This window comes from Sciurus vulgaris (genome assembly GCF_902686455.1).
Source record: "Sciurus vulgaris genome assembly, chromosome: 2".
NCBI lineage: Eukaryota > Metazoa > Chordata > Mammalia > Rodentia > Sciuridae > Sciurus > Sciurus vulgaris.
Window position 1 is genome coordinate 139,134,391 of NC_136462.1, and position 13,437 is coordinate 139,147,827.

Below are 13,437 nucleotides of genomic sequence, written 5' to 3' on the forward strand. Positions count from 1 at the left end.
TTGTGTACCCAGCTCCTGGCTGTAAATGTCACCTTTCATTTATTTATTTTTTTTCATATGCTCAGGAATTTCCTCCTGTCTACTCGGTACCCAAAACAACTCCTTAAGAAGGTGAAATAATATCAAACAATACAAATGTAACCTTTATGTATGCAGAAAGAGAGACAAGCACTGTTGTTTTCAAAGGATTAATGCAAAACTTTCCTTTCTGTAATGAGCAAAAGATGTACACAAATGGCAAATGCAAAGGATTCCTGGGGAGCAAGATTTAAAAAAAATTTACAAGAATAAAAATCCTTTTGCTCCTGGGTTTAGGTGGGGGAAAACAAGGAAGGTAGAATTAGTCCTGGGGACTGGAACCCAGTTTTCTGTTTTCAGAATGTCAGTGTTAAGCACTTGCCCATTCAAGCAAGCCTGCAGGATTTATCTCTAGTTACCCAGTCAGTCTACATTAACCCCAACACTAGCAAGACATTTCCATTCCACACAGTTGTAATGGCTAAAACCGAGATTAAGCAGTGCAGCTGGATTAGGGCTGCAACTGGTGACCTTAATTTTACCCATCATTGGAGCCTGTGTATATTTGACTCTTCTTAATTGCATTTGCCTAATTTAAACAGACAATAACAGCCCAAGACATTTTTTTCACCCCCCTTCCCTAAATAATAAAAAAGGAAGAAGAGCTCTTTCTTAGAAATGAACCACAGGACAGTTTGCTGTGGCTGCTGCTTGGGTAGCAAAAGCAGTGTTTTTATTTTATTATTTTTCTTGCCCCATTAACATACCGACACAGGAAGGACCCATTGAAATATTATTATCTTTGCATAACAATACAATTTTAAAGTCTCACAGCGCTTCTTTAGTGAAATCTTTTAAAATATTAATATTATCCCGGCCATAAATAACCATTATGGCTTTCATAGAGATTAAAGTTTTGAGATATGCCCTAGGTGTACATTCACATTTTCTCGTTCATTGAGTTCTAACTTCAGTAAAATTAGTTTTTTTAGATAGAGCTCTGAACACTTGCTGTGACTGTCACTTCGTGTTGAATTTATCATATAGAATTTAAGGCGGAAGACTGGGGAGCAATCTGTCACAAACGATTGTATTCGTAATCTTTGAGGGTTGGGATGGGGTTGGGGAGTAGATAAGCATTCTAGAACTGCACTTGCCGCCTGTACCATTCATTCAGCCCCAGTCACCTCTGTGGTGAGGGGATTTGCGTAGGCCGGGTGTGTAATGTGTTTCCTTCAAGCCTGCCTCCATGGCTATGGCTGTGTTGCACTTCATGCACATAAATGCCTCTCAGGTTTTCTCCGCTAAATGATAACTCAGCTTGTCTTTCTCAGTGAATGCAGTAATAAATAAATATATGGGCTAGACGTGGGTTGTTCTGACTTAGGTAGATACTCTCATGTCCTAGAATAGACAAGTGGACTCAATCATAGTGCTAGCAAGAAAATACACACTTTCCAAGGAAACACAGGGACTGGGGTTTTATGCTAAGTTTATCATGAGATGAACTGAAAAGCAATCCAGAGTCAAGGTTGGCATTGCAAGCTTATTCAGTCTAGTGCATCTCAGGGGGGAAAAAGTCAAATTGCACATAATTTTCCTTAAAAAAAAAAAAAATGAACATCTATTAGGGGAATTTGGAATGATGGGGAAGTAGAACAGTCAAGTTGCTTCTCAGTCTCATTGAGTGTGGTATATTTTGCTTTAGGGACTAAATATTTCCCAATACTGCTATTCTATGCTGTATTTTTTCCCCCTCTGATGTGCCAAACAGGCATTTCTTTTCAACCTCTGGATTTTGGAAGTCAAGTACATATGTTTAATAGCTTGCAGATCTCTATCTGCATATCAGAATCAGAGGTTTTTGAACTTTGCCAATCAGAATCCCACATTTACATTTCCTTTTTATGTCACATGGTCAATGAGCTTAATTGACACATGAAAAATTTCCTTTACACATTTCATTCAAGGCAACACTGGAAATTTGGGTTTGTGGAATGCACTAACAGCCCTGAGCTCTCTTGGCTTCTCTTCTGCTGGCTTGGTGCAGGGCCCGGAATGATGCAAGTTATGTGTAGCTCAGAATTCTCAAATTGACTGCCAGGGCAGTGTTTAGAGAGTGCTTGGGTCTAGCAGTCATTCCCATGGGGTGGAAAGGGAAGAGGGGAGGCCCTAGCTCTTGCCCCATGGTGAAGCAGAGGTTACTGCTGTTTTCAAAGGCTTGGACCATTAACTTCTGCAGGAAAACTGCCCTCATTCCCACCCTGCAGTATAGTTAGGGGGCCTTGCTCTGGGACCCTGTGGGATACTGCATTATTCCATTTGTAGCACTTACGCTATAGCACTGAGACATCCCTTCCTGTAGCTCTCATCCAACTAGACTCTGAATGGCTGGTCAGCTTAACTCCAGTGTCTGATATACAAAGATACACAATAATTTGCATTTCTCTAATTACTAGAGATGTTGAACACTTTTTCATATATTTATTAATTGCCTGTATGTCTTCTGTAAAGTGTCTGTCCAGTTCCTTGGCCCATTTATTGATTGGGTTCTTTGTATTTTTGGTGTAAAGTTTTGTAAGTTCTTTATAAATTTTGGAGATTAGTGCTCTGTCTGAACTGCATGTGGAAAAGATTTTCTCCCACTGATGATATATAATGGGGCAGGGTGCAGGTGAGGGAAGAATGGAGGAACTTTAGATTTCATAGAGGGAAATGAAGGAGGGACACGAAAAATGGTGGAAAGAGACAGACATCATTACCCTATGTAGATGTATGATTACACAAATGGTTTGACTCTATATCGTGCACAACCATAGAAATGAAAAGATGCACCCCATTTGTGTACAATGAATCAAAATGAAGTCTGTAAAAATTCAAAAACAATTAAAAAAAAAAAAAGATACTCAATAAAGCAGCCAGGGAAGCTGGGCAGGTTGTAGGACCAAGCACAGGATGACAATAATCATAATTGTACCTCCTAATGATCACCCGGTCATTGAATGATTCTAACTGCTGTATTAGGTGATTCCTTTATCTCCATTTTAAAGATGAGTAAAGAAAGATTTAGCAGATCAGACGATGTTCACAGGGCAAGTTAAGAAGCCAGGGACTGAAGTAGAACTGGAATTCCAGGCCACCTCTGCTGGATTCTTTTTGTCCTCAACATACGCACTTCTGTTTCACAATATTTCCCTTCTCAAAGCACACTTGAGTTGCAGTTACACACTTGAGTTGCAGTCTAGAAGGACTCCAGGCCTGGCTGCAGGGGTGCTCACTGTGGTTTTTATTTTCATTTTCAGTGTTTTTATTTTATTTTATGCCCATGCTCATTCTTAACTTTTACAGTAAATTGATGCCTTCTTTCAGTCTGTCTGACTTCACCATGTTCTCACTGTGTGATCTTGGACAAGGTACTTCTGTGGAACTTTGTGTACACAGGATCTGGGCTGTCTTGAGGAGTTGCTCTTCTTATCCTTGCAGGGACCCTAGAACAGTGTTTGGCACATCCTGAGCAGGCAGCAGATGTTACTGTTATAATTTGCAATTTTACTCTTTCCTGTCTTCTGCTTTCCACTGTCCTGTCTGTATGAGCATCCCTATTCCCTGGCTCTGCTGCCCACATATGCTGGGTCCTAGGAAAGTTTGGTGGAATGTTTGTTGAGTCTGGATGCCTGGGTTCAGGGCCAGTGGTCTGTACTCCCCTAAAAGTCTTCCCTGGGGGAAATAAGTCCCTGATAGTGGTCTGGCCCTCTGGCTGCCACTCCTTTACCATCTATCTAAACCTGTTCCCATTCTCCCTCCCTCTCTGTTCCTGCTTTCAAGGTCCATGAGTTTCTTTCCCCATGTTGGCCTTCTCTACCCCCAGGGCCTAGGCTTTGGGGAAACAAAAGCCAGGTGTCTTGGTTCTTTGGTCTCTTAAAACAAACCTTTCCTGAGGCAGGGGCACAGAAAGGCCTGGCTTCCTTTGTAGAGCTGAGAGCCAGCAAACACTGAGATAAAAAACACAAATTAATATATCAGTAAATTATCCTGCCACATTGACATGCCCTCTAATCAGGAAGACAGTGAAGACATGGGAGCATGCCAGAGAAAAATCTGGAGGAGGAAGGAGGAGCCCCAGAGGCAGAGGCCGAGGGAGGGGCAGTCCTCGGATGCTTCAGAGGCTGAACTTTTCCCCTGAGGTTTTTCTGGGTGTGTGGGAAGCCAGAGCTCCTATCACTACTGGGGAGACAGGAGGAGAGAGATGATGGCAAGAGATGGAGAATGGAGGTGTCAAAGAAAAAGAAGGAGGCAGAAGCAGAAAGGCAGATAGGGTCCTCTTGTTCTAAGGCTGCACACCTTTGCCTCTCCTATACTCACTGCAACCTCCTTTGGTAGTGGTTGTGCTTACTCTTGTCCCCATTTTAAACATGAGGAAACTGAGGAAATAAATGTTAAGTGGACTTCCCCAATTCCCTACACCTAGTAGATGATGGAGCCGTGTTTTCAGCCTTACTGTTGGAGGCTCCTGTGAGGATCCCTACTGGCAAACCCACATTCTGATGAATATGGGGAGCCTGGTAGAAGTGGGTGGAGAAGCACCAAATGCCTATTAGGACCAGAGATTAAGCATATAAAAGAGAATGAAGCTCTCCTCACAGAACTTCAATATGAACAAAGTTTTCTAATGAAGGAATGAAGCTGTCACATCCTAAAAATGATGACGAGCTGGCACAAACATGGCTTCAGTGGCTCCAGCCAACCCCACAAGATGGGTCAGGCTGAGAGTATGAGATGTGGAAACAGAAGTTCAGGAAAATGAAGCAACTCACTGAATAAGAGGTGGGGCTCAAGATTGAATGTAGTTCTACTGGCTGGAAACCAATAGTGATAAGATGGTGGACATTCTCTGTCAAGAGGGCCCATAGCTTCAAGGGTTGGCCAGAGAAGGCAACTAAAGTGATCTTCCTTCACCCCATGCAGGCTTGTGGGTTCACTCCGGAAAAATGCATGTTGAAGATAAAGTGGCAGAGAGTGCATGGATTGGGAGACAATGGGGATTTTCAGGTGGCTTTCAGCATAAGCACTAGATTTGGCAGAACAAGAGAGGTAACTGGGATTCAAGATATGAAGTAAACATGCTGGAGGGAAATAAGAGCAGCAGAAATTGCAAAGCTGTGAGATGAAGAGGAAACGCAGGAAGGATTTAAAAGTGTAATCCAGACAAAGAATGGTTGGCATTCAACTTGGAGAGGAAAGATATGGGAAGAGAAAGTTGGAAGTGAAAATTGAGGGGAAGAGAACACATGGATGATTGGGACATTGTCCTCAGAAACTAGAAATATTGCCTGGAATTTGGACAAAACAAAGAGAATGTAAAGTTTGGGACAGGAAACATCTGTCTAAAAGAGGGTGTGGGAGAATGCAGAGAACCACATCTGCACCAGAAGATTCAGGAAGATTGATGAATATCATTATAATGGGAATAGTCAACAGTCTCTATAAGTTTAAGTTAGAATAAAATAAAAGAGTGGAATGGGAAAAGAAAGACCAAGAAAACCAATGTTCTAGAATTTACTAGAATCACAATAAGAATGTCAAAGCATTACCAGACCAATATTTTGATCTGAAAATAGATCCTCCTCTTCTTTACTTTTAAGGACCATCTTTAGTATCTTGAGGAACTATAATTTTAGGAACAGTGTGTGCAAAATGCTATTGTGGTGGCTGTGTCAGTAGGCTTTCCATCACTGTGGCAAAATATTTGAGAAAATCAACTTAAAAGGAGTAGAGGATTATTTTGGGTCTTGGTTTCAGTATAGGCTTACTTCGTTGAATGGCTCTGGGCCTGAGACAGTGTGCACATAATGGCAGCAGGATTGTGTAGCAAAGAAAGATGATTTATCTTGTAGAGGCTGGGAAGCGAAGAGAAAGAGACACAAATGGGGCTGGGGTTCCAATATCGCCTTCTAGAGCATGCCTCCAATGACCTAACTTCCTCCCAGTAGGCCCCGCCTCCTACAATTCTTACCACCTTCCAATAGCACTGCAAGCCGGTAGCCACACCTTCAACACATGGGCTCTTGCAGGGCATTTAAGGCCCACACTGTAACAGTGGAATTAAGGTGGTACTTTTTTTACTCTTACATTCTATCCTCCCAAATTATAGTATAGTTGGGGTTTGGAATAATGGCTACTAATTCTTTAACTTGCTATTTTCACCATGTCTGTCTATACGCAATCTAATCTCTCTTAGGGTATAAACTGGAGAACCTGGCTTGTTAGAACTTTGCCTAATTAAGTGTGATAGGATTTTAAGTGTCGGCTTTAGATGCTCTTCCATGAGTAAATGCAGAAGTGTTGCACCCTGATGCTTTCACAGCTATTTCCACTGCTCTTGGGATTTTTCTTGCTTCCTTCCTTGATTCTTAGCTTCTATTCAGAAAACTGAACTTTCCAGCTAATTGAACTCCAAATAGTTGAAGCATGATTCTGTTATTGCTACTAATAATATTGGCATTGCATAAAAGCAACAGAATCAGCCTGCAGATTATACATTGCAGAGACCCTTTAAAGAAACAGTTAATCCACAGATTAGGCTGCATATTTTGAGGACTTCTTCAAATTTTTATCATGCGTGCACACTCATCTGATATTTGTAACAGTGGCAGGCAGGTTGTGTGTCAAATGATAGCAAACCTTAGCATGAGAAATACATGACAAGCTCTGGTGAGGTTAAAAAGGCCTGGGATTCAGCTGTGATCAAACACATTCCTCGTCCTTCTACACATTCATGAGACAAGAGTGCAAACTCACTTTGTGGAATTTTATTGTTTTCCACAAGTGGATTTGGTGGAGGCATCTCAGCAGGGATGTTTCTGTGTCTTTCATCTTCTGCACTCTCTTATGATAAAATTTAAAATGGAGAGACAAAAGTTGTTTTTTTGCCATGGAGTTAGATTCTATGATAGAATATACTCCTATCTCTAGTCTCAGCAGTTACACCCAAGATATCCTTTTGGATAAGTCTAAGGTAGAATGTCTCAGGATCTAATCAGTCACATTAAAAGAAAAGAAAAACTGACATGAAAACGGACAAGGGAATGGTCATAATTAACTCACTTTGTGCTGCATTTGGAGTAGTTTGCTTCATCCCCATCTCTTCTACTTCATTATGAAGGTTCTTTTTGGAAGCAGCACCATTAGTTGAGAATCTCTACAATAATAGTGTAATATGTTATGAGCCCAGTTTTAAAAACAGTTTGAAGCATAATTGACATGTACAAACTACACATATTTAAAGCATGCAATTAAATAAGTTTTGACATAGGTATATACCTGTGAAAATATTGCCAGTTTCAAGATGGTAAAGATAGAAGATTTATTTTGACAAATTTTACTATGACAAAATTTAAACATAGAAGTTGAAAGAATTAGACAGTGAACTCATGTACCCCCACCTACTTTCCATAGTGAACATTTCACTCTTCTTACTTTATCACGAACTTGCTGTCAATTGCTGTCCAGTCATTCAACCATCTTGATTTTTATCTGAAGCATTTCAATGTAAGTCACAGGCATTGATACTACTGAACATTTCAGCATGCTGATCATTAGCTAGATTATTTATTACTATTTATAGTTATTTATTTATGAATTTTTTTGAGACAGAGATAGTATGATATGTAAACCCTATGTGTCAACTTTGATGAATTTTGGCAAGTATATACAATATGTCACCTGAACAATGATCAAAATCTGAGGTGTTTCTATAATTTCAGGCGATTTCTTCATGCTCATCCCAGCCAACCATTCTTCCATTTTCTCAAAGATAACCATTATTCTGATATTTTTTTCACCATAGATTTTTCTTATATGTTTTACAATTTTGTAAAATAGAATCACGCAGCAAGGATACACTGTGCTAGGCTTTCTTGCTCAGCATATGGTTTGGAGATTCATTTTGTTGTTGTGAATCTATACTGTAGTTTCCTTTTTATTGCTCAGCAATATTCCACAGCATGAATGTAGCACTGAGTATTATTTTAAGAGGATAGAAGATAGAATATGTGTCATCAAAGAAGTACCAGGTAAGTTTATAGGTTGATGAGATGATGACAGGATGGGAAGAATGAGATATTTTACCACAAAAAGGAGCACATTTAGAAAAGGACCTGAGAACTACTTTCAACTACTTAAGGAAGGGGTTAGTAAATATTTTCCGTAATGAGTTAGAGAGTAAATGTTCAGATTTTGCTGTGCTACATAATCTTGGTTGTAATCACTGAAGTCTGATCTTGAAGTAAAGTGAAAGCAGCCATAAATAATATATAAATGAAGTATGAATGTGTTCCAATGAAACTTCATTTATGGACACTGAGATTTGAATTTCATATGATTCTCATGTGTCACAAATATTCTCTTCTTTGGATTTTTTTCTCCCAACCATTTGAAAACTTGATATCCATTCTTAGCTCACTGTCCATACAAAAACAGATGGTGGACCAGATTTGGCCTATAAGCCATAGCTTGCCAATCTCTGATATAAAGGACTAGCAAAATGAAGAAGGAATAATTAATATTCTCTTTAAGGATAGTGGGCAACATGAAGACTCAAGGAGGCAGCTTTTGCTCAGCAAACTGAAGATCTTTCAATTAATTAGGGTAGTGTTCAAATGAACTTTATTTCCTTATCCCTGTACCAGTATTGATAGCACAAGGTTAAAGGGGTAGGTTCCGGGTCTGGTCTGAATAGTTCAATTCTCCAGCTTCTGTCTGTCTAGTGTGATATTGTGCATCCAATTTAACTCCTTTGTGTTTCTATTGATTCATCTTTAAAATAAGAGTATAATCAAACCTACTTCCTAGAGGCATTTTCAAGATTCTCTAAGTTAGTGCATATAAAATCTTAGGAACAGAGCTGATTCCACAACCCATACTTAGTATGGTGTCTGACACGTGGTAAATGTAAAAGACATATTTATATCATTATCATCTTCATTGATGTTATTGTTCTTATCACTGAGAGGCTGAACAGAAATGTATGTTAGCTTTCATCACTGTGACAAAATACCTTAGAACATCAACTTTTTAGGAGGAAAGATTTATTTTGTCTCAAGGTTTCAGAAGTTTTCATTCATGATCACTTGGTCCTGTTGTCTTTAGTTTTATGGTAACATAAGTACATCATGGTGGGGAGCCCATGGTGGAGCTAGAGAAAGAGAGATGAAGGGGCTGAGGTTCCAAAATCACCTTCAAAGGCACATCTCCAATGACTTGAAGACTTCCCCACTAGGCCAGACCTCTTAAAGGTTGTACAACCTCCCATAGCACCAGGGGCTGGGGACTAAACCTTCAACCCAGGGACCTTTGAGGAACACTTCAAATCCAAACTATAGCAGTATGTGTGAGAATTTGGTTGAAAGAATTCCTCTTCTCATGGACTGGAATAATAGCTGTACTTCGATGCTTTGTTATACCATCAGCATTATCTCTAAGTTATTGTCCAATGTTTCAAACTGATGACTGAACTGTTCATGAAATCTGAGAAGAAATATACTGTATTTCTACTCATTAACATTAGCACAGCCTACATCATAAGGTAAAGTATTCTGTTTCCACTTGATCTCTCTCGATCCCAGATCTTGGACTGACCTCTGGGGTATCTTGGTAACTATTACGCCTTATGTAGATGCTGCTAATTGTAATGCTGTTTCTTTCCTCCATATGAGAAAGTGAGAGGAGTTGGAATCTTTGATTTCAAAAGGGAAATGTGTCAGATTAAAAGCATTGAGCTGGGCATGGTTATACCCATGGGCTGCATTCACCTACTAGGTGAATAACTGGATACCTTTGGGAGTGTTAGGCTATTATATCCAAGTGTCATGTGATGATGTGTGACTGGTGGTCCAAGCCTATGGTAATTGCCAGTGTGCATCATAAAGGAAGGAATTAAGGTAAAACTTGGGAAGATCTCCACTGTGCCTCCTCATCTCTCACTTATAACACTATATTGTTGGCTTAGTCTCTGGCATTTGTTTGCCTGAGCCAGTTCATCTTTACTGGTGTTTTTAATCATGTCATCTTTTTCTCTGCTAGCTGACTAGAATGACAGTCATGGTATCTAGGCATGGTAAGCACAATATGAAGTCACAAAATAGCACTAGACCTGTGGGACTATTTATGGGGATATTTTCATTTTCCACAGGAGAAGCCAAGGCAAAGATATGATGGAACCTCATGCTTTTAGTCCAGTGCTCTTTTTATTACACCACATTAGTCTTTGTCTATAAACAGGATCTGATGTGAGTGTGTGTTGCAGAGGGTGACGAGAGGGCCAGGTGGATCTAAGCCCTGCCTTCATGACTAAAAGGTAGAGTTTTGACATTATTTCCAAATAGAAATGTACAACTGGAATAAAACTCTCTATTCTGTTGCATATTTTCTGATAAAATTAGTAAATATCAGGTATTAAATGTGAGTCATTTTTAAACTGTACTTGGCGATGTCTTTATGTTTTAATATTGCAATCTCAAAATGTGGCATTGGGAAGGAGGAAATACTGGGGAGTGATATTGGGCAAATTTTATTGTTATAGTGCATGCATGTATGAATGTATAACAATGAATCCCACCACTATGTATAATTATAATGCACCAGTAAAAGTGGAAAGAAAAAGAATGTGTCATTGGCTTCAGCTTTTCTAAAATTCCCAAATGTCCTGTTGATAAGGAAGTGAAACCACAGTATGTAAGTGGATATTTAAACTCCCAGATATCCATGTGAACAGAGAATTCCAAGAAGTGCTGGTAGGAACACAGAGCAATATCAAGATAGATTTTGACTGACCTTTTATTGGACGTTAAAAATTGTGTCAACATAGAGACATAGAAGGAATAAGAGAAAGAGATGTTAGCTAGGAGGGAAGGAAGGAGATGGTAGAACTCTGCAATTCTGTGTTAATTCTTAGGAAGTTAAGGTGGAGGGGGAAGTGCACAGCTGTTTGGTGAAGGCGAGGCTCTTTGCCTTTGGACAATAGAAATGAGAGTGTTCCTGTTCCCCCATCACTTAAGAAAGACTTTTCAAATGTCTCATGTGTTTTGAACCAAGATATGAATTGATTCTTACCATTTTTCAGTTTGACCCAAAGTTTGACTTTGCAAACTTGCCTTTAAGTTATGTCATGGCAGTTATTAATTTGTAGAATAAAGGGGATCACTTCCTAAATGACTTTCAGAACATTTTGGATTTCCTAAATATTGTTTTGAATGCAAATATGTGCTCTACATATTTAAAAAATGCTTTCTGAGAGCATAATGTAAAACAACACACTGACATGAGCTAAATCCACAATTGACCCAAATTCTTTAAAAAATATTCCATCTATAAAATTGGAAAACTATTTCACCTCTTTGTATAATGACTATGCTAATGCCTTACTCACTCGTTTAAAAAAAATCCTTGAATAAATCTGCTGCAAAAACAAGTTGAAGGTTTGAAACTTTTTTATTGCAGTGAAGGTTCCAAGATCACACATGTTCATTAGAGGTGTTCAGTGCAGGGTCACAGAAGGGTCTTAGATGTCTGTTTTTCCTTTCAAAGTCCTCTTTCCTTCATCCTCTTCAAAACACCCTTACGTAGACATAAATATTATGAGGTTTAAAAAAAGGAAAGGGGAAATAACTAAGAACAATGAGAGCTTTCTTTTATTATCCAGTAGTCATATGCATCTTAAATACCCATCATAATTAAGAGAAAAATGGAGCCAAATGTCTGATAAGAAGATGGACCACAAGGTAGAATAATATTCCATTTTGTCAAGACATAGGCAGGGAAAGGCAAGGGAGTGAAATAGCTGGTTTCCCACTGTGGAAGAAAGATGGCTTCAAAGTTACAGCCACGGTATTTGTTTAGAGTGGGGAGGATCAAGACTTTCTGGTATTTACAGCGAACAACAACAACCACCCAGCCTATCTTTTAGGAAAGGAATGCATGGTTAAATTGGCTCGGCTCGTCCTTAGCAACCTGAACTCAGAGGCCACATTTTTTCCTCTCTAAGAAGCAAGTGGGAACTTGAAAAGTATGTAGCATGTCGTGAAAAGGGAGCAGTGAACTTTGCCCAGGTCTGCAGCCAACTCTGAAATCTGAACCTTCAGAAGTTCCAGGACTGGTGCTTTCCCTCCCCCTCCTTCCTTTTTAATCCTGTGCATCTAGTGGTTTAGCAAACTCCTGGGCCTGCAAGCAGAGTCGTCTCACTACTTAGAGAAAACCTGTTCTCTGATGTCATTAAAAGGAAGTACTAAACACAAAAGCAAAACATTAAACCCAACTTTATGATTATTATATTCAGTCTAGTTTTATACAACTGAGGGACATGCCGAAAGATATAGATATATTTTTGCATTGGTTTTAAAGTTAGCTTTCAAAGTTTTAAGGTACAGCTATCAGTGGTGGCAAGATTTCCCTTACCTTTACGGGGAGGGAGGAGAAATTACTAAAAGCCCAGCGCTGAGGCTGCTTTCAGCATGAATCTTTCCACAGCAGTTACTTGGTAACTGGAGCTGTGCTCGGTCCTGAGATTCTTTCGCATAATTGAAGATTAATTTGATTCTCCAGATTGTTGAGGGTGGTTGACAGTGGGGGGCTGGGGTGGGTGGAAATAGATTATTCAAATCACAAAGAAGTAGGTGTGCCCTAAGTGACTGCTCCATTACTGCTCATAAATGTTTGCCTTCCCAAGTATTCATCAAACGCGGTGCTGCCAGATCATGTGGGGCGGGAGGAGACTGCCCTGCCAACATTCAGATAGCAGGTGAACCTTAGAGAAACTTAAATATTTTGTAAAGAGAGTTATATGTAGTAATGGCTACTCCAGAGTCCATTAACGCTGAAACAAGCCGACTCAAGGGCTCTGGCTTTCTCAAGTGTCTAATGTAAACAATATGAAAGTCAATAGTGGGGGACATTCCAAGATAGTATTAACACGATTGATTTATTGATGGTTACACAATGGGAGGTTATCTTTTGTTAATTGACTCAGTAAATAAGCTCACAGGCGTCAGTGCTGGTGGAGGGAAAGGTGAGGCACCTGGATTACAATTTCTTTCAAATTCAGCCCATCTTGGTATATTCCAGACCACTTCTTCTGCCAAGCTCAAACACAGTTTAGCAATGTTAATTCTGCCCAGAACTTACCATTTGTCCTCTATAAAGGGAAGGCTCAGAGTTTCTGTATTGTCAAACACTATATATGTGAGTTTTTAAACTTGGGGAGGAGGCGGGGAAATCCACCAATTTGGTCAATTTACAAATATAGAAATAGTGGGGAAGGTGCATGCTCAGCCTGGGTGACTCTGAGCAGCGAGTGATTGAAACACATGGAAAATGCACTGTTGGCTGTGGACAGCACTTCTCCACACAGGCTACTATAATTTGGTA

At 39.7% G+C, this 13,437-nt stretch overlaps 1 long non-coding RNA gene across 1 annotated transcript in view; it reads right to left on the reverse strand.

Annotated features, from left to right (window-relative positions):
- The window catches only part of LOC306654859, a 31,663-nt gene extending 18,596 nt beyond the window's left edge, over positions 1-13,067 (reverse strand). The window contains exons 1-2 of the long non-coding RNA XR_013762106.1: positions 12,469-13,067; positions 7,123-7,216 (exon numbers count right to left, since the gene is read on the reverse strand). This is a non-coding gene — a long non-coding RNA (uncharacterized lncRNA). The remainder of the gene's footprint in view (positions 1-7,122; positions 7,217-12,468) is intronic.
- Between the last annotated feature and the right edge of the window lie 370 nt (positions 13,068-13,437).